The sequence below is a fragment of the Sinohyriopsis cumingii genome, unplaced genomic scaffold, assembly GCF_028554795.1.
Source record: "Sinohyriopsis cumingii isolate HCF-2022 unplaced genomic scaffold, ASM2855479v2 utg001511l, whole genome shotgun sequence".
NCBI lineage: Eukaryota > Metazoa > Mollusca > Bivalvia > Unionida > Unionidae > Sinohyriopsis > Sinohyriopsis cumingii.
Window position 1 is genome coordinate 83517 of NW_028316008.1, and position 24259 is coordinate 107775.

Genomic DNA, 24259 nt, shown 5'->3' on the forward strand with positions numbered 1-24259 from the left:
TTCAGGTTTAATTGATAAAAGGTTTTGGTGGGGGCAGTGCCAAAAGCAAAACTGGGGTTCTTTTCTGTGAAATCTTTAAGGATATTTAAACAATTTTTGTAAAATTGGGGAGCGTATAGAGTGTGTGTGTATATATTTAAACTTAATTTGGGGTTATACGTCCTTAATTGCAATCCGATCCAATATCTTGGGAAAAACTTCCACTTGGCGTTGTAGTTGTCATCAAGTAATTTTTGCATGTGCTGTAGTCTTAGTGCTCTTAATTTACATTCGATATTTGTGATGTTTAAACCACCCTTTTTAAAAGGATTATAACAGACAGCACGGGCCAGGGGTTCGAAAGTAGAGTCCCATAAATAAGTGAATATATTTCTATTCATGAGTGTAATATAATGTTTGGACAAATCTATAACAGTGGCAGTGTACCAAATTTTACTGCAAGAGAGAAGATTGACAATATTAGACTTTGAAATAAGGGATAATTTTCGGCTTTTATAAAGGTGCAAGGTATTTTGGAGGTGAGCTGAGCTGGTATGCCAGTAGTCGTCATGTGTTAAATTGTGTCCAAAAAGAAAACCAACTATTTTTTGTTTGTAAATCCAGGATATACCGAAAGGATGATCACTGCGAGATTTCCATTTTCCTAAAAACATCCCATTTGATTTACTAAAGTTTATTTTGGCGCCAGAGGTTTTTGAATATGTTTCTGCCCAGAAGAGATACTTCTCAATGGATTTGTCGGTGCAACAAAATCCTGTGCTGTCATCTGCGTAAAGGGAGATTTTGCAGGTCTCCGTAGTACCAGGTATATTTATTCCAATAATTTCAGTATCCGACCTTATTTTGACTGCAAAAGGTTCATAAGTTAGCACATATAGAAGGGGGGAGAGACTACAGCCTTGTCTAACCCCTCGTAAAATAGAGAAAGGTTCTGAAATGTGATTGTTAACGATGACGGAGGAGGATATGTCAGTGTAAAGTATAGAAATCCATTTGATAAAATCAGCGTGAAATCCAAAAGATTCTAAGGTTTTCATCATAAAGGAGTAGTTCACCCCGTCAAAGGCTTTTTCTTGGTCTAGGCAAATAAAGGCACATTGTAGTTGTTTTTGGTCTATATAATCATAGATATTTCGGATTAGATGGCCGTTGTCAAATATAGAGCGACCTTTGATTCCGCAGGTTTGGTCCAAATGAATAATTGTTGACATTACTTTACTGAGGCGATTGCTGATAATCTTGGAAAGGATTTTATAGTCTACGTTAAGTAGTGAGATAGGTCTCCAGTTTTTCATATTGGTCGGGTTTTGAGGGTCTTTACAAAGAAGAGTGATATACGAGAGCTTTTGAGAATCTGTTAAGGTACTGGCATCAAATATCATGTTATAAAGTTTGGTAAGTTTTTCGCCAAGAATGTCAAAAAAGGTGACATAAAACTCTTTTGACAGACCGTCTGGTCCGGGAGATTTATCATTCTTCATGCCGTTAATAGATAGCCATATTTCGTCTTTAGTGATGGGTCCTACAAGGAATTCATTTTCAGCTTCAGTTATGTGTGGTAGATCACGAAGAAATTCTTCAAACAGAGTTTCATCGATTGGTTCGTTGGTAAATAAATCAGAATAGAACTGTTGAAAACATGATAGAATGTCTGAACTAGACTTATAAGAAATATTGTTGTGTTGAATTTCGTTAATACATTTTTTCTCACCTCGTTTATTTTCAGTTTGATAAAAGAATTTACTAGGTTTTTCATTATTGTCGAGTATTTTGGCTTTGCTTCGAATAATAGAGCCTTGGTAATATTCATTATGGATTTCTTTCATTTTCATAGACAGTTCAAGTAATTCGTTGAGATAGTCAGGGTTACTGTTCGTATTATATTCATTTCTCAGACAGTAATACGTTTTCTTCAATCGTTTTAACTCTGAATACTTGAGTTTTGAATAGTCTTTGGAATAACGAATAAGTTCCTCTTTAATTTTTGTTTTCAGTTCATCCCAAAATGTTAAAGTAAAAGTATGAAACCTGAACTCTCTTTCACACAATCCAGTGATGAGAGTTCGTAAAGCGGTGTGCCTTAGGAGTGAATTGTTGCATTTCCAGTAGCCTTTACCGAAGTTGATAGAAGAATTACAAGACAGGGATAGAAAAACCGCGTCATGGTCGGATTGGGAAAATGGAACAATTTGTGCGTGTAAAATATAATCTTTGATTCTGTTTGAAACATAAAACCGATCAATCCTACTGGCTAAGGTAGCAAGGGATGGGTCTTTAGAGAATTTATACCATGTATATGTTTTATGAGACGGATGGAGGTGGCGAAAAGCATCAGTTAGGTGGAATTCAGAAATTATGGTTTTCAGATTTCGAATTGCAAGGTCGTTATATTCGTCTAAACTTCCGATTCTATCTAATTTGGAATTTGTGACACAGTTGAAATCTCCAGCTAATATAAGGTTATGTTGCCCGGCCAAAAAGGGGTACAGTGTATTAAAGAACTCGTTTTTCGTAGAGTCGGAATTCGGGGCATATATATTAATAATACGATATGGAGTAGTATTAAATATTAGATCAAGGCAAATGAATCGACCATCAAAGTCTGTGTCAAATTTAGAAAAGTCTATTTGAATGTTAAAATTTAGTAAAACTACTCCGCATGATCTATTTGTGCCAAAGCTCCAAATGGCATTGTGGCATCTTAATTTAGTTTGAATATCTTTGGCTGAGGATTGGTTATCAATGTGAGTTTCTTGCAGGATTAGAATATCGATATGGTATAATTTTATTAAAAGATCAATTTCATGTAATTTGCTACAAGTATTTAGACGGAGCCCATTGCAATTAAGACTAATAATATTAATGTTCTGAGCCATTGTGTTGTATAATAATATTGGTGCGTACATGGTTAAGTATGATGAGGGCTTCTACAGATGAGAATATGGCGACCATGATATACATATTAGAAATATTCCTAATGTGGGTGGAAATGAGGAGTAGGGTGTGGTTGATAGGGAAAATGTAGAAATCGAAAAGGAAGGAGAGAAAATAACATGGAGGTATAACAATGAATGAAAATGAAAGATCGATTGATAGGGAGTAGTGATGGGGAAAATGTAGTGAGACCATACCGTGAAGCACATGAATCCGAATTACACAATTCCAAAGCATTTGCGAAATAAGAAAAAACAAACTTGAGTGAAAGGTTAACAGGCCGTAGCCTGAATATGAGAGTCCACAGTTCAAAATCATAGTCCATAAGGCAGTCTTGGTCTTGTACTGATCCATGGGGGCGCATTCAAAAGTCCTTGTACAGTCCTAGGTCGGTTAAGCGTTGACGGTGTGTTCAATGGGGGTGTTAGGAAAACATTTCACTCTCTTCACTCTGGTTTGATTGTGTTCTCGCTTTTTTATTCGTTACGACCGTCCACTTATATTCTTCGAGGTCAAACAGTTCTCGTTTGTCATTAGTTGATGTAGGTGGGTTTTCTTCAATTGGAGTCTCCATTTCTTCAGGTGGTGTTGTCGATGGGGGCGCTACTGAAGGCGTAGGAATGGCAGGGGGTGTTGAAGTTGATGTACTGGTGGTAGCAGGTGTTGTCGATGTTGTCGATGGAGGTGCTGGTGTCGGTGTGTTACCTGTTGCAGCGGGTGTTGTGGTTTTGGATGCTTGCGGTTTATTGGTGTTTAAGGAGGCTGCAGTAGCGTACGATGGTCCCTTTTGGGGACAATCTTTTCTCAAGTGGCCGCATTGTCGGCATTTCAGGCATAGGGGGGGACGGCCCTTCATGGTAATAAGCATGCCTATGGTGCCTAGTGAAATGATGTGCGGTATATGTTTGATGTCGATTTCTGTGGTTTCCAATTTCACCAATCGGGTTCCATTCTCCACTAGGCATTCCTTGGCGAGTAAGGTGTTTTCTCTCTGTATATCTAAAATTGTTCCAAATTCTTTCAAAACGTCATGGATTATATTGTCAGATATATATAATGGCAGCCAGTGGATACGTAACTCGACAATTTGGCGTGCGATATACCGGATACCGTCGCCTTTACAATTTCTAGCTTTTTCCTTGCTGGTGAGAACTACGCACCATGGAGCATTCTCCCCCTCTCTATACATTCCTTTGATGTCGTTGTGATTGATACCAGCTGCTTCAAGCTTCCTCATGGCGTCTTCTCTTTGAAGTCGGCCGTCGACCCTAACGGTCCGAAAGAAGATGTCTGGCTCGATGTATTTTTCCAGGTTTACTTCCAAATGGCGATACATTTCGAAATCCAAAAGGATAATGCACAATTAAAATCCAAAAGAATAACACACAGTCGTGGTAGATCGCTGATAAGAACAGATACTACACTTTGATCTTAGCCAAAAGGCCGAGAAGCGATAAAGTATCGATCATTTTCAAAGTTTTATATATAACATTTTTTGAACAAGTCCTAAATTATCTTCTGATCATCCAACCGATATAATTATTTAGGCCCACCAGTTCCTATCGTCCTGGCCATATTCTCAACAATGACACTGCTATCATCGTTCCAATAGTGCTCCCCTCATCATGGTATGGTACTCCTACGGAGGATGTCATTTCTAGGACATTTTGATGTTACTCTAATGTAAAACGTGAGTACTGTAGTGCAACGTCGGCTTCGGAAATTGGCCCTCTTCCAACTGTTCAGCTTAATCATTGAGACGTAGTTTAGCGTCATGACGTCATCACAGTTCACGATCGATGGACCCAAGCGGGTGTTGTTAGAGAGAAGAAGAAAGACGTAACTTGACAGTGCTATCAAGTAAGGTAGACCTTCTACGCACATTAGAAAATACATCAGAGAAAGGCCGCAATACAAGGCAATTGGGAGTCCCGATTTTCCTTACTCAACAAATCGGCGTTTGCAGGTTCGCACATTTTGTCCGGATTAAACACGACCTGATTGTTGTTGTATAGCAGACCTCACCTAACTTGACCAACGACTGATTAACTAATGCCCTCAAACATTTAAATCCAATGGCCAAAAAAAAAAAAAAAAAAAAAAAAAAAAACAGTCCAATTTTCACCCATCTGCTCATGCGCGGGCCATGGTAGCCAGTCGTAAGCATCCTCTCTGACTCCTATCAAGGCCACTGTCGATGAAAAATCCACCTGAATCAAAGCGCTTGTATTCCATTGGAAATGACATGAAAACATCGCCCCTTTTAAGTGAATATTGCAAGGAACACAGCTGAATGAGCTAGCTAGCGATGCATTGGAAGAAATTGCCGGAGTTAGGAAGGGACAGTGTCGTCCGTGTACTTACGGTGTTCATTTGTTGAACTAGAAATCGTCGAGTGTAGCATAGTCACAAGTGAATTGTCAGTCCTCCGTTCTAAATTAGTGGCATCTGAAATGGAGAAAGATCAGACCATGAGAAATTGGCCTCCGCATACGAGTTTAGGTTACAAGACATTAAGATATCATCTAGCCTTCAGCTGGTGTCAATTGGTCCTGAGTCCCTTCACAATAATAATAATAATAATGATAATAATAATAATAATAATAATATTATTATTATTATTAAAATTAAGATTAATAATGATAATAATAAACCCCTACAAATTACAAAAAGTAAATGCCTGAAAGTTTGGAATCTTAAATAGCAACTTAGGTGTAGATGGATTTATTATTGTTAGTTGTTTTCATTACTCCCCATGGGGAGTGGGCCAATCCCGGAGGTACTGCAATACCGGGCCAACCCGTGGCGAGAGCGGAGCAAGCCCCTGACATCTCACCCAGTTCCAAAAATCAGTTTAATATCGAAGTCCCCCAATGGGGGACGTATCAGATATTAAGCTGATAAGAACAGATACTTTTTTTAATTTTCATAATTGTTTATTGATACAAATAGATGATAACAAAATACAAATAATTACATGTATCAGCTTACACCATAAATAAATAAAAAGTAAGCGTTGGACTAACACTTACTCCTGCACACTTACATACACCCAGACACACTGTCCTTCACATTGATATACATGTAAAAACACAATAGGATGGTGCATATGAAAAAAAAAAAAAAAAAAAAAATTACAATGTAGATATCTGAAGTGATGTAGATCTGTACGAATGAACAATTATATGTGTTACAAGTATGATACAAACATAATTATGCATGCTTGAAATATAGGAATTATAAATAATTAACGTACATACATATTTACACATGTAAGGTTCGTGTGAGATTGGATTTAATGGTTTATTATCGTCACAGACTTAAATCAATAACTAATTCAAAGTTGTATAGCGAACAGAAAAGGCCTGCCAGGCACCATCTGTCAAGAAATTCTACGACATGATATCTATGAAAATCGGCTCGTATTCTACACTTTAGTCGGTTAAGGAAGAAGTTGAGAAGGGTGTTGGATGTGACAGATTCCTTATAAAAATAGGCACGAACACGTTTGCACCAGATGACATATTTGTATTCAGCTGATAAGAGGAGGCAAAGGTTTTCGAATTCTGGCTCTGGGAACGAAGCTTCTTTAGGGAGAACACCGAATTTTAAGAATGAATAGAAGGTGTTGAATGAATTTCGTGACAGTTGTTTGATCCATTTAATTACAAGGCGTTGTAGCGGGTATACCAACTCACATTCAAAAAATAAGTGATCTGTTGTTTCGATGTCGCCGCAAAACGTGCACAGCTTGGACTTGGAAATATTCTTGAGGAACATGTTGTAATTTACTGGTAAAATATCGTGAATGGTTTTAAAACACACATCTCTGGTGATTGGGTCGAGGAATTGATTGTGTAAATTTTTCCATACCATAGTGAAATCGATAGTGTAAAGTTTGTGGATTTTTGGTTCTAGAACGAAATTTTTCAGGTTTAATTGATAAAAGGTTTTGGTGGGGGCAGTGCCAAAAGCAAAACTGGGGTTCTTTTCTGTGAAATCTTTAAGGATATTTAAACAATTTTTGTAAAATTGGGGAGCGTATAGAGTGTGTGTGTATATATTTAAACTTAATTTGGGGTTATACGTCCTTAATTGCAATCCGATCCAATATCTTGGGAAAAACTTCCACTTGGCGTTGTAGTTGTCATCAAGTAATTTTTGCATGTGCTGTAGTCTTAGTGCTCTTAATTTACATTCGATATTTGTGATGTTTAAACCACCCTTTTTAAAAGGATTATAACAGACAGCACGGGCCAGGGGTTCGAAAGTAGAGTCCCATAAATAAGTGAATATATTTCTATTCATGAGTGTAATATAATGTTTGGACAAATCTATAACAGTGGCAGTGTACCAAATTTTACTGCAAGAGAGAAGATTGACAATATTAGACTTTGAAATAAGGGATAATTTTCGGCTTTTATAAAGGTGCAAGGTATTTTGGAGGTGAGCTGAGCTGGTATGCCAGTAGTCGTCATGTGTTAAATTGTGTCCAAAAAGAAAACCAACTATTTTTTGTTTGTAAATCCAGGATATACCGAAAGGATGATCACTGCGAGATTTCCATTTTCCTAAAAACATCCCATTTGATTTACTAAAGTTTATTTTGGCGCCAGAGGTTTTTGAATATGTTTCTGCCCAGAAGAGATACTTCTCAATGGATTTGTCGGTGCAACAAAATCCTGTGCTGTCATCTGCGTAAAGGGAGATTTTGCAGGTCTCCGTAGTACCAGGTATATTTATTCCAATAATTTCAGTATCCGACCTTATTTTGACTGCAAAAGGTTCATAAGTTAGCACATATAGAAGGGGGGAGAGACTACAGCCTTGTCTAACCCCTCGTAAAATAGAGAAAGGTTCTGAAATGTGATTGTTAACGATGACGGAGGAGGATATGTCAGTGTAAAGTATAGAAATCCATTTGATAAAATCAGCGTGAAATCCAAAAGATTCTAAGGTTTTCATCATAAAGGAGTAGTTCACCCCGTCAAAGGCTTTTTCTTGGTCTAGGCAAATAAAGGCACATTGTAGTTGTTTTTGGTCTATATAATCATAGATATTTCGGATTAGATGGCCGTTGTCAAATATAGAGCGACCTTTGATTCCGCAGGTTTGGTCCAAATGAATAATTGTTGACATTACTTTACTGAGGCGATTGCTGATAATCTTGGAAAGGATTTTATAGTCTACGTTAAGTAGTGAGATAGGTCTCCAGTTTTTCATATTGGTCGGGTTTTGAGGGTCTTTACAAAGAAGAGTGATATACGAGAGCTTTTGAGAATCTGTTAAGGTACTGGCATCAAATATCATGTTATAAAGTTTGGTAAGTTTTTCGCCAAGAATGTCAAAAAAGGTGACATAAAACTCTTTTGACAGACCGTCTGGTCCGGGAGATTTATCATTCTTCATGCCGTTAATAGATAGCCATATTTCGTCTTTAGTGATGGGTCCTACAAGGAATTCATTTTCAGCTTCAGTTATGTGTGGTAGATCACGAAGAAATTCTTCAAACAGAGTTTCATCGATTGGTTCGTTGGTAAATAAATCAGAATAGAACTGTTGAAAACATGATAGAATGTCTGAACTAGACTTATAAGAAATATTGTTGTGTTGAATCTCGTTAATACATTTTTTCTCACCTCGTTTATTTTCAGTTTGATAAAAGAATTTACTAGGTTTTTCATTATTGTCGAGTATTTTGGCTTTGCTTCGAATAATAGAGCCTTGGTAATATTCATTATGGATTTCTTTCATTTTCATAGACAGTTCAAGTAATTCGTTGAGATAGTCAGGGTTACTGTTCGTATTATATTCATTTCTCAGACAGTAATACGTTTTCTTCAATCGTTTTAACTCTGAATACTTGAGTTTTGAATAGTCTTTGGAATAACGAATAAGTTCCTCTTTAATTTTTGTTTTCAGTTCATCCCAAAATGTTAAAGTAAAAGTATGAAACCTGAACTCTCTTTCACACAATCCAGTGATGAGAGTTCGTAAAGCGGTGTGCCTTAGGAGTGAATTGTTGCATTTCCAGTAGCCTTTACCGAAGTTGATAGAAGAATTACAAGACAGGGATAGAAAAACCGCGTCATGGTCGGATTGGGAAAATGGAACAATTTGTGCGTGTAAAATATAATCTTTGATTCTGTTTGAAACATAAAACCGATCAATCCTACTGGCTAAGGTAGCAAGGGATGGGTCTTTAGAGAATTTATACCATGTATATGTTTTATGAGACGGATGGAGGTGGCGAAAAGCATCAGTTAGGTGGAATTCAGAAATTATGGTTTTCAGATTTCGAATTGCAAGGTCGTTATATTCGTCTAAACTTCCGATTCTATCTAATTTGGAATTTGTGACACAGTTGAAATCTCCAGCTAATATAAGGTTATGTTGCCCGGCCAAAAAGGGGTACAGTGTATTAAAGAACTCGTTTTTCGTAGAGTCGGAATTCGGGGCATATATATTAATAATACGATATGGAGTAGTATTAAATATTAGATCAAGGCAAATGAATCGACCATCAAAGTCTGTGTCAAATTTAGAAAAGTCTATTTGAATGTTAAAATTTAGTAAAACTACTCCGCATGATCTATTTGTGCCAAAGCTCCAAATGGCATTGTGGCATCTTAATTTAGTTTGAATATCTTTGGCTGAGGATTGGTTATCAATGTGAGTTTCTTGCAGGATTAGAATATCGATATGGTATAATTTTATTAAAAGATCAATTTCATGTAATTTGCTACAAGTATTTAGACGGAGCCCATTGCAATTAAGACTAATAATATTAATGTTCTGAGCCATTGTGTTGTATAATAATATTGGTGCGTACATGGTTAAGTATGATGAGGGCTTCTACAGATGAGAATATGGCGACCATGATATACATATTAGAAATATTCCTAATGTGGGTGGAAATGAGGAGTAGGGTGTGGTTGATAGGGAAAATGTAGAAATCGAAAAGGAAGGAGAGAAAATAACATGGAGGTATAACAATGAATGAAAATGAAAGATCGATTGATAGGGAGTAGTGATGGGGAAAATGTAGTGAGACCATACCGTGAAGCACATGAATCCGAATTACACAATTCCAAAGCATTTGCGAAATAAGAAAAAACAAACTTGAGTGAAAGGTTAACAGGCCGTAGCCTGAATATGAGAGTCCACAGTTCAAAATCATAGTCCATAAGGCAGTCTTGGTCTTGTACTGATCCATGGGGGCGCATTCAAAAGTCCTTGTACAGTCCTAGGTCGGTTAAGCGTTGACGGTGTGTTCAATGGGGGTGTTAGGAAAACATTTCACTCTCTTCACTCTGGTTTGATTGTGTTCTCGCTTTTTTATTCGTTACGACCGTCCACTTATATTCTTCGAGGTCAAACAGTTCTCGTTTGTCATTAGTTGATGTAGGTGGGTTTTCTTCAATTGGAGTCTCCATTTCTTCAGGTGGTGTTGTCGATGGGGGCGCTACTGAAGGCGTAGGAATGGCAGGGGGTGTTGAAGTTGATGTACTGGTGGTAGCAGGTGTTGTCGATGTTGTCGATGGAGGTGCTGGTGTCGGTGTGTTACCTGTTGCAGCGGGTGTTGTGGTTTTGGATGCTTGCGGTTTATTGGTGTTTAAGGAGGCTGCAGTAGCGTACGATGGTCCCTTTTGGGGACAATCTTTTCTCAAGTGGCCGCATTGTCGGCATTTCAGGCATAGGGGGGGACGGCCCTTCATGGTAATAAGCATGCCTATGGTGCCTAGTGAAATGATGTGCGGTATATGTTTGATGTCGATTTCTGTGGTTTCCAATTTCACCAATCGGGTTCCATTCTCCACTAGGCATTCCTTGGCGAGTAAGGTGTTTTCTCTCTGTATATCTAAAATTGTTCCAAATTCTTTCAAAACGTCATGGATTATATTGTCAGATATATATAATGGCAGCCAGTGGATACGTAACTCGACAATTTGGCGTGCGATATACCGGATACCGTCGCCTTTACAATTTCTAGCTTTTTCCTTGCTGGTGAGAACTACGCACCATGGAGCATTCTCCCCCTCTCTATACATTCCTTTGATGTCGTTGTGATTGATACCAGCTGCTTCAAGCTTCCTCATGGCGTCTTCTCTTTGAAGTCGGCCGTCGACCCTAACGGTCCGAAAGAAGATGTCTGGCTCGATGTATTTTTCCAGGTTTACTTCCAAATGGCGATACATTTCGAAATCCAAAAGGATAATGCACAATTAAAATCCAAAAGAATAACACACAGTCGTGGTAGATCGCTGATAAGAACAGATACTACACTTTGATCTTAGCCAAAAGGCCGAGAAGCGATAAAGTATCGATCATTTTCAAAGTTTTATATATAACATTTTTTGAACAAGTCCTAAATTATCTTCTGATCATCCAACCGATATAATTATTTAGGCCCACCAGTTCCTATCGTCCTGGCCATATTCTCAACAATGACACTGCTATCATCGTTCCAATAGTGCTCCCCTCATCATGGTATGGTACTCCTACGGAGGATGTCATTTCTAGGACATTTTGATGTTACTCTAATGTAAAACGTGAGTACTGTAGTGCAACGTCGGCTTCGGAAATTGGCCCTCTTCCAACTGTTCAGCTTAATCATTGAGACGTAGTTTAGCGTCATGACGTCATCACAGTTCACGATCGATGGACCCAAGCGGGTGTTGTTAGAGAGAAGAAGAAAGACGTAACTTGACAGTGCTATCAAGTAAGGTAGACCTTCTACGCACATTAGAAAATACATCAGAGAAAGGCCGCAATACAAGGCAATTGGGAGTCCCGATTTTCCTTACTCAACAAATCGGCGTTTGCAGGTTCGCACATTTTGTCCGGATTAAACACGACCTGATTGTTGTTGTATAGCAGACCTCACCTAACTTGACCAACGACTGATTAACTAATGCCCTCAAACATTTAAATCCAATGGCCAAAAAAAAAAAAAAAAAAAAAAAAAAAAACAGTCCAATTTTCACCCATCTGCTCATGCGCGGGCCATGGTAGCCAGTCGTAAGCATCCTCTCTGACTCCTATCAAGGCCACTGTCGATGAAAAATCCACCTGAATCAAAGCGCTTGTATTCCATTGGAAATGACATGAAAACATCGCCCCTTTTAAGTGAATATTGCAAGGAACACAGCTGAATGAGCTAGCTAGCGATGCATTGGAAGAAATTGCCGGAGTTAGGAAGGGACAGTGTCGTCCGTGTACTTACGGTGTTCATTTGTTGAACTAGAAATCGTCGAGTGTAGCATAGTCACAAGTGAATTGTCAGTCCTCCGTTCTAAATTAGTGGCATCTGAAATGGAGAAAGATCAGACCATGAGAAATTGGCCTCCGCATACGAGTTTAGGTTACAAGACATTAAGATATCATCTAGCCTTCAGCTGGTGTCAATTGGTCCTGAGTCCCTTCACAATAATAATAATAATAATGATAATAATAATAATAATAATAATATTATTATTATTATTAAAATTAAGATTAATAATGATAATAATAAACCCCTACAAATTACAAAAAGTAAATGCCTGAAAGTTTGGAATCTTAAATAGCAACTTAGGTGTAGATGGATTTATTATTGTTAGTTGTTTTCATTACTCCCCATGGGGAGTGGGCCAATCCCGGAGGTACTGCAATACCGGGCCAACCCGTGGCGAGAGCGGAGCAAGCCCCTGACATCTCACCCAGTTCCAAAAATCAGTTTAATATCGAAGTCCCCCAATGGGGGACGTATCAGATATTAAGCTGATAAGAACAGATACTTTTTTTAATTTTCATAATTGTTTATTGATACAAATAGATGATAACAAAATACAAATAATTACATGTATCAGCTTACACCATAAATAAATAAAAAGTAAGCGTTGGACTAACACTTACTCCTGCACACTTACATACACCCAGACACACTGTCCTTCACATTGATATACATGTAAAAACACAATAGGATGGTGCATATGAAAAAAAAAAAAAAAAAAAAAATTACAATGTAGATATCTGAAGTGATGTAGATCTGTACGAATGAACAATTATATGTGTTACAAGTATGATACAAACATAATTATGCATGCTTGAAATATAGGAATTATAAATAATTAACGTACATACATATTTACACATGTAAGGTTCGTGTGAGATTGGATTTAATGGTTTATTATCGTCACAGACTTAAATCAATAACTAATTCAAAGTTGTATAGCGAACAGAAAAGGCCTGCCAGGCACCATCTGTCAAGAAATTCTACGACATGATATCTATGAAAATCGGCTCGTATTCTACACTTTAGTCGGTTAAGGAAGAAGTTGAGAAGGGTGTTGGATGTGACAGATTCCTTATAAAAATAGGCACGAACACGTTTGCACCAGATGACATATTTGTATTCAGCTGATAAGAGGAGGCAAAGGTTTTCGAATTCTGGCTCTGGGAACGAAGCTTCTTTAGGGAGAACACCGAATTTTAAGAATGAATAGAAGGTGTTGAATGAATTTCGTGACAGTTGTTTGATCCATTTAATTACAAGGCGTTGTAGCGGGTATACCAACTCACATTCAAAAAATAAGTGATCTGTTGTTTCGATGTCGCCGCAAAACGTGCACAGCTTGGACTTGGAAATATTCTTGAGGAACATGTTGTAATTTACTGGTAAAATATCGTGAATGGTTTTAAAACACACATCTCTGGTGATTGGGTCGAGGAATTGATTGTGTAAATTTTTCCATACCATAGTGAAATCGATAGTGTAAAGTTTGTGGATTTTTGGTTCTAGAACGAAATTTTTCAGGTTTAATTGATAAAAGGTTTTGGTGGGGGCAGTGCCAAAAGCAAAACTGGGGTTCTTTTCTGTGAAATCTTTAAGGATATTTAAACAATTTTTGTAAAATTGGGGAGCGTATAGAGTGTGTGTGTATATATTTAAACTTAATTTGGGGTTATACGTCCTTAATTGCAATCCGATCCAATATCTTGGGAAAAACTTCCACTTGGCGTTGTAGTTGTCATCAAGTAATTTTTGCATGTGCTGTAGTCTTAGTGCTCTTAATTTACATTCGATATTTGTGATGTTTAAACCACCCTTTTTAAAAGGATTATAACAGACAGCACGGGCCAGGGGTTCGAAAGTAGAGTCCCATAAATAAGTGAATATATTTCTATTCATGAGTGTAATATAATGTTTGGACAAATCTATAACAGTGGCAGTGTACCAAATTTTACTGCAAGAGAGAAGATTGACAATATTAGACTTTGAAATAAGGGATAATTTTCGGCTTTTATAAAGGTGCAAGGTATTTTGGAGGTGAGCTGAGCTGGTATGCCAGTAGTCGTCATGTGTTAAATTGTGTCCAAAAAGAAAACCAACTATTTTTTGTTTGTAAATCCAGGATATACCGAAAGGATGATCACTGCGAGATTTCCATTTTCCTAAAAACATCCCATTTGATTTACTAAAGTTTATTTTGGCGCCAGAGGTTTTTGAATATGTTTCTGCCCAGAAGAGATACTTCTCAATGGATTTGTCGGTGCAACAAAATCCTGTGCTGTCATCTGCGTAAAGGGAGATTTTGCAGGTCTCCGTAGTACCAGGTATATTTATTCCAATAATTTCAGTATCCGACCTTATTTTGACTGCAAAAGGTTCATAAGTTAGCACATATAGAAGGGGGGAGAGACTACAGCCTTGTCTAACCCCTCGTAAAATAGAGAAAGGTTCTGAAATGTGATTGTTAACGATGACGGAGGAGGATATGTCAGTGTAAAGTATAGAAATCCATTTGATAAAATCAGCGTGAAATCCAAAAGATTCTAAGGTTTTCATCATAAAGGAGTAGTTCACCCCGTCAAAGGCTTTTTCTTGGTCTAGGCAAATAAAGGCACATTGTAGTTGTTTTTGGTCTATATAATCATAGATATTTCGGATTAGATGGCCGTTGTCAAATATAGAGCGACCTTTGATTCCGCAGGTTTGGTCCAAATGAATAATTGTTGACATTACTTTACTGAGGCGATTGCTGATAATCTTGGAAAGGATTTTATAGTCTACGTTAAGTAGTGAGATAGGTCTCCAGTTTTTCATATTGGTCGGGTTTTGAGGGTCTTTACAAAGAAGAGTGATATACGAGAGCTTTTGAGAATCTGTTAAGGTACTGGCATCAAATATCATGTTATAAAGTTTGGTAAGTTTTTCGCCAAGAATGTCAAAAAAGGTGACATAAAACTCTTTTGACAGACCGTCTGGTCCGGGAGATTTATCATTCTTCATGCCGTTAATAGATAGCCATATTTCGTCTTTAGTGATGGGTCCTACAAGGAATTCATTTTCAGCTTCAGTTATGTGTGGTAGATCACGAAGAAATTCTTCAAACAGAGTTTCATCGATTGGTTCGTTGGTAAATAAATCAGAATAGAACTGTTGAAAACATGATAGAATGTCTGAACTAGACTTATAAGAAATATTGTTGTGTTGAATCTCGTTAATACATTTTTTCTCACCTCGTTTATTTTCAGTTTGATAAAAGAATTTACTAGGTTTTTCATTATTGTCGAGTATTTTGGCTTTGCTTCGAATAATAGAGCCTTGGTAATATTCATTATGGATTTCTTTCATTTTCATAGACAGTTCAAGTAATTCGTTGAGATAGTCAGGGTTACTGTTCGTATTATATTCATTTCTCAGACAGTAATACGTTTTCTTCAATCGTTTTAACTCTGAATACTTGAGTTTTGAATAGTCTTTGGAATAACGAATAAGTTCCTCTTTAATTTTTGTTTTCAGTTCATCCCAAAATGTTAAAGTAAAAGTATGAAACCTGAACTCTCTTTCACACAATCCAGTGATGAGAGTTCGTAAAGCGGTGTGCCTTAGGAGTGAATTGTTGCATTTCCAGTAGCCTTTACCGAAGTTGATAGAAGAATTACAAGACAGGGATAGAAAAACCGCGTCATGGTCGGATTGGGAAAATGGAACAATTTGTGCGTGTAAAATATAATCTTTGATTCTGTTTGAAACATAAAACCGATCAATCCTACTGGCTAAGGTAGCAAGGGATGGGTCTTTAGAGAATTTATACCATGTATATGTTTTATGAGACGGATGGAGGTGGCGAAAAGCATCAGTTAGGTGGAATTCAGAAATTATGGTTTTCAGATTTCGAATTGCAAGGTCGTTATATTCGTCTAAACTTCCGATTCTATCTAATTTGGAATTTGTGACACAGTTGAAATCTCCAGCTAATATAAGGTTATGTTGCCCGGCCAAAAAGGGGTACAGTGTATTAAAGAACTCGTTTTTCGTAGAGTCGGAATTCGGGGCATATATATTAATAATACGATATGGAGTAGTATTAAATATTAGATCAAGGCAAATGAATCGACCATCAAAGTCTGTGTCAAATTTAGAAAAGTCTATTTGAATGTTAAAATTTAGTAAAACTACTCCGCATGATCTATTTGTGCCAAAGCTCCAAATGGCATTGTGGCATCTTAATTTAGTTTGAATATCTTTGGCTGAGGATTGGTTATCAATGTGAGTTTCTTGCAGGATTAGAATATCGATATGGTATAATTTTATTAAAAGATCAATTTCATGTAATTTGCTACAAGTATTTAGACGGAGCCCATTGCAATTAAGACTAATAATATTAATGTTCTGAGCCATTGTGTTGTATAATAATATTGGTGCGTACATGGTTAAGTATGATGAGGGCTTCTACAGATGAGAATATGGCGACCATGATATACATATTAGAAATATTCCTAATGTGGGTGGAAATGAGGAGTAGGGTGTGGTTGATAGGGAAAATGTAGAAATCGAAAAGGAAGGAGAGAAAATAACATGGAGGTATAACAATGAATGAAAATGAAAGATCGATTGATAGGGAGTAGTGATGGGGAAAATGTAGTGAGACCATACCGTGAAGCACATGAATCCGAATTACACAATTCCAAAGCATTTGCGAAATAAGAAAAAACAAACTTGAGTGAAAGGTTAACAGGCCGTAGCCTGAATATGAGAGTCCACAGTTCAAAATCATAGTCCATAAGGCAGTCTTGGTCTTGTACTGATCCATGGGGGCGCATTCAAAAGTCCTTGTACAGTCCTAGGTCGGTTAAGCGTTGACGGTGTGTTCAATGGGGGTGTTAGGAAAACATTTCACTCTCTTCACTCTGGTTTGATTGTGTTCTCGCTTTTTTATTCGTTACGACCGTCCACTTATATTCTTCGAGGTCAAACAGTTCTCGTTTGTCATTAGTTGATGTAGGTGGGTTTTCTTCAATTGGAGTCTCCATTTCTTCAGGTGGTGTTGTCGATGGGGGCGCTACTGAAGGCGTAGGAATGGCAGGGGGTGTTGAAGTTGATGTACTGGTGGTAGCAGGTGTTGTCGATGTTGTCGATGGAGGTGCTGGTGTCGGTGTGTTACCTGTTGCAGCGGGTGTTGTGGTTTTGGATGCTTGCGGTTTATTGGTGTTTAAGGAGGCTGCAGTAGCGTACGATGGTCCCTTTTGGGGACAATCTTTTCTCAAGTGGCCGCATTGTCGGCATTTCAGGCATAGGGGGGGACGGCCCTTCATGGTAATAAGCATGCCTATGGTGCCTAGTGAAATGATGTGCGGTATATGTTTGATATCGATTTCTGTGGTTTCCAATTTCACCAATCGGGTTCCATTCTCCACTAGGCATTCCTTGGCGAGTAAGGTGTTTTCTCTCTGTATATCTAAAATTGTTCCAAATTCTTTCAAAACGTCATGGATTATATTGTCAGATATATATAATGGCAGCCAGTGGATACGTAACTCGACAATTTGGCGTGCGATATACCGGATACCGTCGCCTTTACAATTTCTAGCTTTTTCCTTGCTGGTGAGAACTACGCACCATGGAGCATTCTCCCCCTCTCTATACATTCCTTTGATGTCGTTGTGATTGATACCAGCTGCTTCAAGCTTCCTCATGGCGTCTTCTCTTTGAAGTCGGCCGTCGACCCTAACGGTCCGAAAGAAGATGTCTGGCTCGATGTATTTTTCCAGGTTTACTTCCAAATGGCGATACATTTCGAAATCCAAAAGGATAATGCACAATTAAAATCCAAAAGAATAACACACAGTCGTGGTAGATCGCTGATAAGAACAGATACTACACTTTGATCTTAGCCAAAAGGCCGAGAAGCGATAAAGTATCGATCATTTTCAAAGTTTTATATATAACATTTTTTGAACAAGTCCTAAATTATCTTCTGATCATCCAACCGATATAATTATTTAGGCCCACCAGTTCCTATCGTCCTGGCCATATTCTCAACAATGACACTGCTATCATCGTTCCAATAGTGCTCCCCTCATCATGGTATGGTACTCCTACGGAGGATGTCATTTCTAGGACATTTTGATGTTACTCTAATGTAAAACGTGAGTACTGTAGTGCAACGTCGGCTTCGGAAATTGGCCCTCTTCCAACTGTTCAGCTTAATCATTGAGACGTAGTTTAGCGTCATGACGTCATCACAGTTCACGATCGATGGACCCAAGCGGGTGTTGTTAGAGAGAAGAAGAAAGACGTAACTTGACAGTGCTATCAAGTAAGGTAGACCTTCTACGCACATTAGAAAATACATCAGAGAAAGGCCGCAATACAAGGCAATTGGGAGTCCCGATTTTCCTTACTCAACAAATCGGCGTTTGCAGGTTCGCACATTTTGTCCGGATTAAACACGACCTGATTGTTGTTGTATAGCAGACCTCACCTAACTTGACCAACGACTGATTAACTAATGCCCTCAAAAATTTAAATCCAATGGCCAAAAAAAAACAAAAAAAAAAAAAAAAACAGTCCAATTTTCACCCATCTGCTCATGCGCGGGCCATGGTAGCCAGTCGTAAGCATCCTCTCTGACTCCTATCAAGGCCACTGTCGATGAAAAATCCACCTGAATCAAAGCGCTTGTATTCCATTGGAAATGACATGAAAACATCGCCCCTTTTAAGTGAATATTGCAAGGAACACAGCTGAATGAGCTAGCTAGCGATGCATTGGAAGAAATTGCCGGAGTTAGGAAGGGACAGTGTCGTCCGTGTACTTACGGTGTTCATTTGTTGAACTAGAAATCGTCGAGTGTAGCATAGTCACAAGTGAATTGTCAGTCCTCCGTTCTAAATTAGTGGCATCTGAAATGGAGAAAGATCAGACCATGAGAAATTGGCCTCCGCATACGAGTTTAGGTTACAAGACATTAAGATATCATCTAGCCTTCAGCTGGTGTCAATTGGTCCTGAGTCCCTTCACAATAATAATAATAATAATGATAATAATAATAATAATAATAATAATATTATTATTATTAAAATTACGATTAATAATGATAATAATAAACCCCTACAAATTACAAAAAGTAAATGCCTGAAAGTTTGGAATCTTAAATAGCAACTTAGGTGTAGATGGATTTATTATTGTTAGTTGTTTTCATTACTCCCCATGGGGAGTGGGCCAATCCCGGAGGTACTGCAATACCGGGCCAACCCGTGGCGAGAGCGGAGCAAGCCCCTGACATCTCACCCAGTTCCAAAAATCAGTTTAATATCGAAGTCCCCCAATGGGGGACGTATCAGATATTAAGCTGATAAGAACAGATACTTTTTTTAATTTTCATAATTGTTTATTGATACAAATAGATGATAACAAAATACAAATAATTACATGTATCAGCTTACACCATAAATAAATAAAAAGTAAGCGTTGGACTAACACTTACTCCTGCACACTTACATACACCCAGACACACTGTCCTTCACATTGATATACATGTAAAAACACAATAGGATGGTGCATATGAAAGAAAAAAAAAAAAAAAAAATTACAATGTAGATATCTGAAGTGATGTAGATCTGTACGAATGAACAATTATATGTGTTACAAGTATGATACAAACATAATTATGCATGCTTGAAATATAGGAATTATAAATAATTAACGTACATACATATTTACACATGTAAGGTTCGTGTGAGATTGGATTTAATGGTTTATTATCGTCACAGACTTAAATCAATAACTAATTCAAAGTTGTATAGCGAACAGAAAAGGCCTGCCAGGCACCATCTGTCAAGAAATTCTACGACATGATATCTATGAAAATCGGCTCGTATTCTACACTTTAGTCGGTTAAGGAAGAAGTTGAGAAGGGTGTTGGATGTGACAGATTCCTTATAAAAATAGGCACGAACACGTTTGCACCAGATGACATATTTGTATTCAGCTGATAAGAGGAGGCAAAGGTTTTCGAATTCTGGCTCTGGGAACGAAGCTTCTTTAGGGAGAACACCGAATTTTAAGAATGAATAGAAGGTGTTGAATGAATTTCGTGACAGTTGTTTGATCCATTTAATTACAAGGCGTTGTAGCGGGTATACCAACTCACATTCAAAAAATAAGTGATCTGTTGTTTCGATGTCGCCGCAAAACGTGCACAGCTTGGACTTGGAAATATTCTTGAGGAACATGTTGTAATTTACTGGTAAAATATCGTGAATGGTTTTAAAACACACATCTCTGGTGATTGGGTCGAGGAATTGATTGTGTAAATTTTTCCATACCATAGTGAAATCGATAGTGTAAAGTTTGTGGATTTTTGGTTCTAGAACGAAATTTTTCAGGTTTAATTGATAAAAGGTTTTGGTGGGGGCAGTGCCAAAAGCAAAACTGGGGTTCTTTTCTGTGAAATCTTTAAGGATATTTAAACAATTTTTGTAAAATTGGGGAGCGTATAGAGTGTGTGTGTATATATTTAAACTTAATTTGGGGTTATACGTCCTTAATTGCAATCCGATCCAATATCTTGGGAAAAACTTCCACTTGGCGTTGTAGTTGTCATCAAGTAATTTTTGCATGTGCTGTAGTCTTAGTGCTCTTAATTTACATTCGATATTTGTGATGTTTAAACCACCCTTTTTAAAAGGATTATAACAGACAGCACGGGCCAGGGGTTCGAAAGTAGAGTCCCATAAATAAGTGAATATATTTCTATTCATGAGTGTAATATAATGTTTGGACAAATCTATAACAGTGGCAGTGTACCAAATTTTACTGCAAGAGAGAAGATTGACAATATTAGACTTTGAAATAAGGGATAATTTTCGGCTTTTATAAAGGTGCAAGGTATTTTGGAGGTGAGCTGAGCTGGTATGCCAGTAGTCGTCATGTGTTAAATTGTGTCCAAAAAGAAAACCAACTATTTTTTGTTTGTAAATCCAGGATATACCGAAAGGATGATCACTGCGAGATTTCCATTTTCCTAAAAACATCCCATTTGATTTACTAAAGTTTATTTTGGCGCCAGAGGTTTTTGAATATGTTTCTGCCCAGAAGAGATACTTCTCAATGGATTTGTCGGTGCAACAAAATCCTGTGCTGTCATCTGCGTAAAGGGAGATTTTGCAGGTCTCCGTAGTACCAGGTATATTTATTCCAATAATTTCAGTATCCGACCTTATTTTGACTGCAAAAGGTTCATAAGTTAGCACATATAGAAGGGGGGAGAGACTACAGCCTTGTCTAACCCCTCGTAAAATAGAGAAAGGTTCTGAAATGTGATTGTTAACGATGACGGAGGAGGATATGTCAGTGTAAAGTATAGAAATCCATTTGATAAAATCAGCGTGAAATCCAAAAGATTCTAAGGTTTTCATCATAAAGGAGTAGTTCACCCCGTCAAAGGCTTTTTCTTGGTCTAGGCAAATAAAGGCACATTGTAGTTGTTTTTGGTCTATATAATCATAGATATTTCGGATTAGATGGCCGTTGTCAAATATAGAGCGACCTTTGATTCCGCAGGTTTGGTCCAAATGAATAATTGTTGACATTACTTTACTGAGGCGATTGCTGATAATCTTGGAAAGGATTTTATAGTCTACGTTAAGTAGTGAGATAGGTCTCCAGTTTTTCATATTGGTCGGGTTTTGAGGGTCTTTACAAAGAAGAGTGATATACGAGAGCTTTTGAGAATCTGTTAAGGTACTGGCATCAAATATCATGTTATAAAGTTTGGTAAGTTTTTCGCCAAGAATGTCAAAAAAGGTGACATAAAACTCTTTTGACAGACCGTCTGGTCCGGGAGATTTATCATTCTTCATGCCGTTAATAGATAGCCATATTTCGTCTTTAGTGATGGGTCCTACAAGGAATTCATTTTCAGCTTCAGTTATGTGTGGTAGATCACGAAGAAATTCTTCAAACAGAGTTTCATCGATTGGTTCGTTGGTAAATAAATCAGAATAGAACTGTTGAAAACATGATAGAATGTCTGAACTAGACTTATAAGAAATATTGTTGTGTTGAATCTCGTTAATACATTTTTTCTCACCTCGTTTATTTTCAGTTTGATAAAAGAATTTACTAGGTTTTTCATTATTGTCGAGTATTTTGGCTTTGCTTCGAATAATAGAGCCTTGGTAATATTCATTATGGATTTCTTTCATTTTCATAGACAGTTCAAGTAATTCGTTGAGATAGTCAGGGTTACTGTTCGTATTATATTCATTTCTCAGACAGTAATACGTTTTCTTCAATCGTTTTAACTCTGAATACTTGAGTTTTGAATAGTCTTTGGAATAACGAATAAGTTCCTCTTTAATTTTTGTTTTCAGTTCATCCCAAAATGTTAAAGTAAAAGTATGAAACCTGAACTCTCTTTCACACAATCCAGTGATGAGAGTTCGTAAAGCGGTGTGCCTTAGGAGTGAATTGTTGCATTTCCAGTAGCCTTTACCGAAGTTGATAGAAGAATTACAAGACAGGGATAGAAAAACCGCGTCATGGTCGGATTGGGAAAATGGAACAATTTGTGCGTGTAAAATATAATCTTTGATTCTGTTTGAAACATAAAACCGATCAATCCTACTGGCTAAGGTAGCAAGGGATGGGTCTTTAGAGAATTTATACCATGTATATGTTTTATGAGACGGATGGAGGTGGCGAAAAGCATCAGTTAGGTGGAATTCAGAAATTATGGTTTTCAGATTTCGAATTGCAAGGTCGTTATATTCGTCTAAACTTCCGATTCTATCTAATTTGGAATTTGTGACACAGTTGAAATCTCCAGCTAATATAAGGTTATGTTGCCCGGCCAAAAAGGGGTACAGTGTATTAAAGAACTCGTTTTTCGTAGAGTCGGAATTCGGGGCATATATATTAATAATACGATATGGAGTAGTATTAAATATTAGATCAAGGCAAATGAATCGACCATCAAAGTCTGTGTCAAATTTAGAAAAGTCTATTTGAATGTTAAAATTTAGTAAAACTACTCCGCATGATCTATTTGTGCCAAAGCTCCAAATGGCATTGTGGCATCTTAATTTAGTTTGAATATCTTTGGCTGAGGATTGGTTATCAATGTGAGTTTCTTGCAGGATTAGAATATCGATATGGTATAATTTTATTAAAAGATCAATTTCATGTAATTTGCTACAAGTATTTAGACGGAGCCCATTGCAATTAAGACTAATAATATTAATGTTCTGAGCCATTGTGTTGTATAATAATATTGGTGCGTACATGGTTAAGTATGATGAGGGCTTCTACAGATGAGAATATGGCGACCATGATATACATATTAGAAATATTCCTAATGTGGGTGGAAATGAGGAGTAGGGTGTGGTTGATAGGGAAAATGTAGAAATCGAAAAGGAAGGAGAGAAAATAACATGGAGGTATAACAATGAATGAAAATGAAAGATCGATTGATAGGGAGTAGTGATGGGGAAAATGTAGTGAGACCATACCGTGAAGCACATGAATCCGAATTACACAATTCCAAAGCATTTGCGAAATAAGAAAAAACAAACTTGAGTGAAAGGTTAACAGGCCGTAGCCTGAATATGAGAGTCCACAGTTCAAAATCATAGTCCATAAGGCAGTCTTGGTCTTGTACTGATCCATGGGGGCGCATTCAAAAGTCCTTGTACAGTCCTAGGTCGGTTAAGCGTTGACGGTGTGTTCAATGGGGGTGTTAGGAAAACATTTCACTCTCTTCACTCTGGTTTGATTGTGTTCTCGCTTTTTTATTCGTTACGACCGTCCACTTATATTCTTCGAGGTCAAACAGTTCTCGTTTGTCATTAGTTGATGTAGGTGGGTTTTCTTCAATTGGAGTCTCCATTTCTTCAGGTGGTGTTGTCGATGGGGGCGCTACTGAAGGCGTAGGAATGGCAGGGGGTGTTGAAGTTGATGTACTGGTGGTAGCAGGTGTTGTCGATGTTGTCGATGGAGGTGCTGGTGTCGGTGTGTTACCTGTTGCAGCGGGTGTTGTGGTTTTGGATGCTTGCG

The 24259-nt window shown here is 37.6% G+C and overlaps 3 non-coding genes and 3 pseudogenes across 3 annotated transcripts; all 6 read right to left on the reverse strand.

Moving 5' to 3' along the window:
* Window positions 1-4281: 4281 nt before the first annotated feature.
* Window positions 4282-4389, reverse strand: LOC149772383 (U2 spliceosomal RNA; annotated as a pseudogene).
* Window positions 4390-5691: 1302 nt separating this feature from the next.
* Window positions 5692-5888, reverse strand: LOC149772384 (U2 spliceosomal RNA). The gene has a single exon (XR_016417718.1). It is a non-coding gene; the product is annotated as a U2 spliceosomal RNA (small nuclear RNA).
* Window positions 5889-11143: 5255 nt separating this feature from the next.
* On the reverse strand, window positions 11144-11251 carry LOC149772385 (U2 spliceosomal RNA; annotated as a pseudogene).
* A 1302-nt stretch (window positions 11252-12553) lies between these two features.
* LOC149772386 (U2 spliceosomal RNA) lies at window positions 12554-12750 on the reverse strand. Its single transcript, XR_016417719.1, has one exon. It is a non-coding gene; the product is annotated as a U2 spliceosomal RNA (small nuclear RNA).
* Window positions 12751-18005: 5255 nt separating this feature from the next.
* On the reverse strand, window positions 18006-18113 carry LOC149772387 (U2 spliceosomal RNA; annotated as a pseudogene).
* A 1300-nt stretch (window positions 18114-19413) lies between these two features.
* Window positions 19414-19610, reverse strand: LOC149772388 (U2 spliceosomal RNA). The gene has a single exon (XR_016417720.1). It is a non-coding gene; the product is annotated as a U2 spliceosomal RNA (small nuclear RNA).
* Window positions 19611-24259: the final 4649 nt, after the last annotated feature.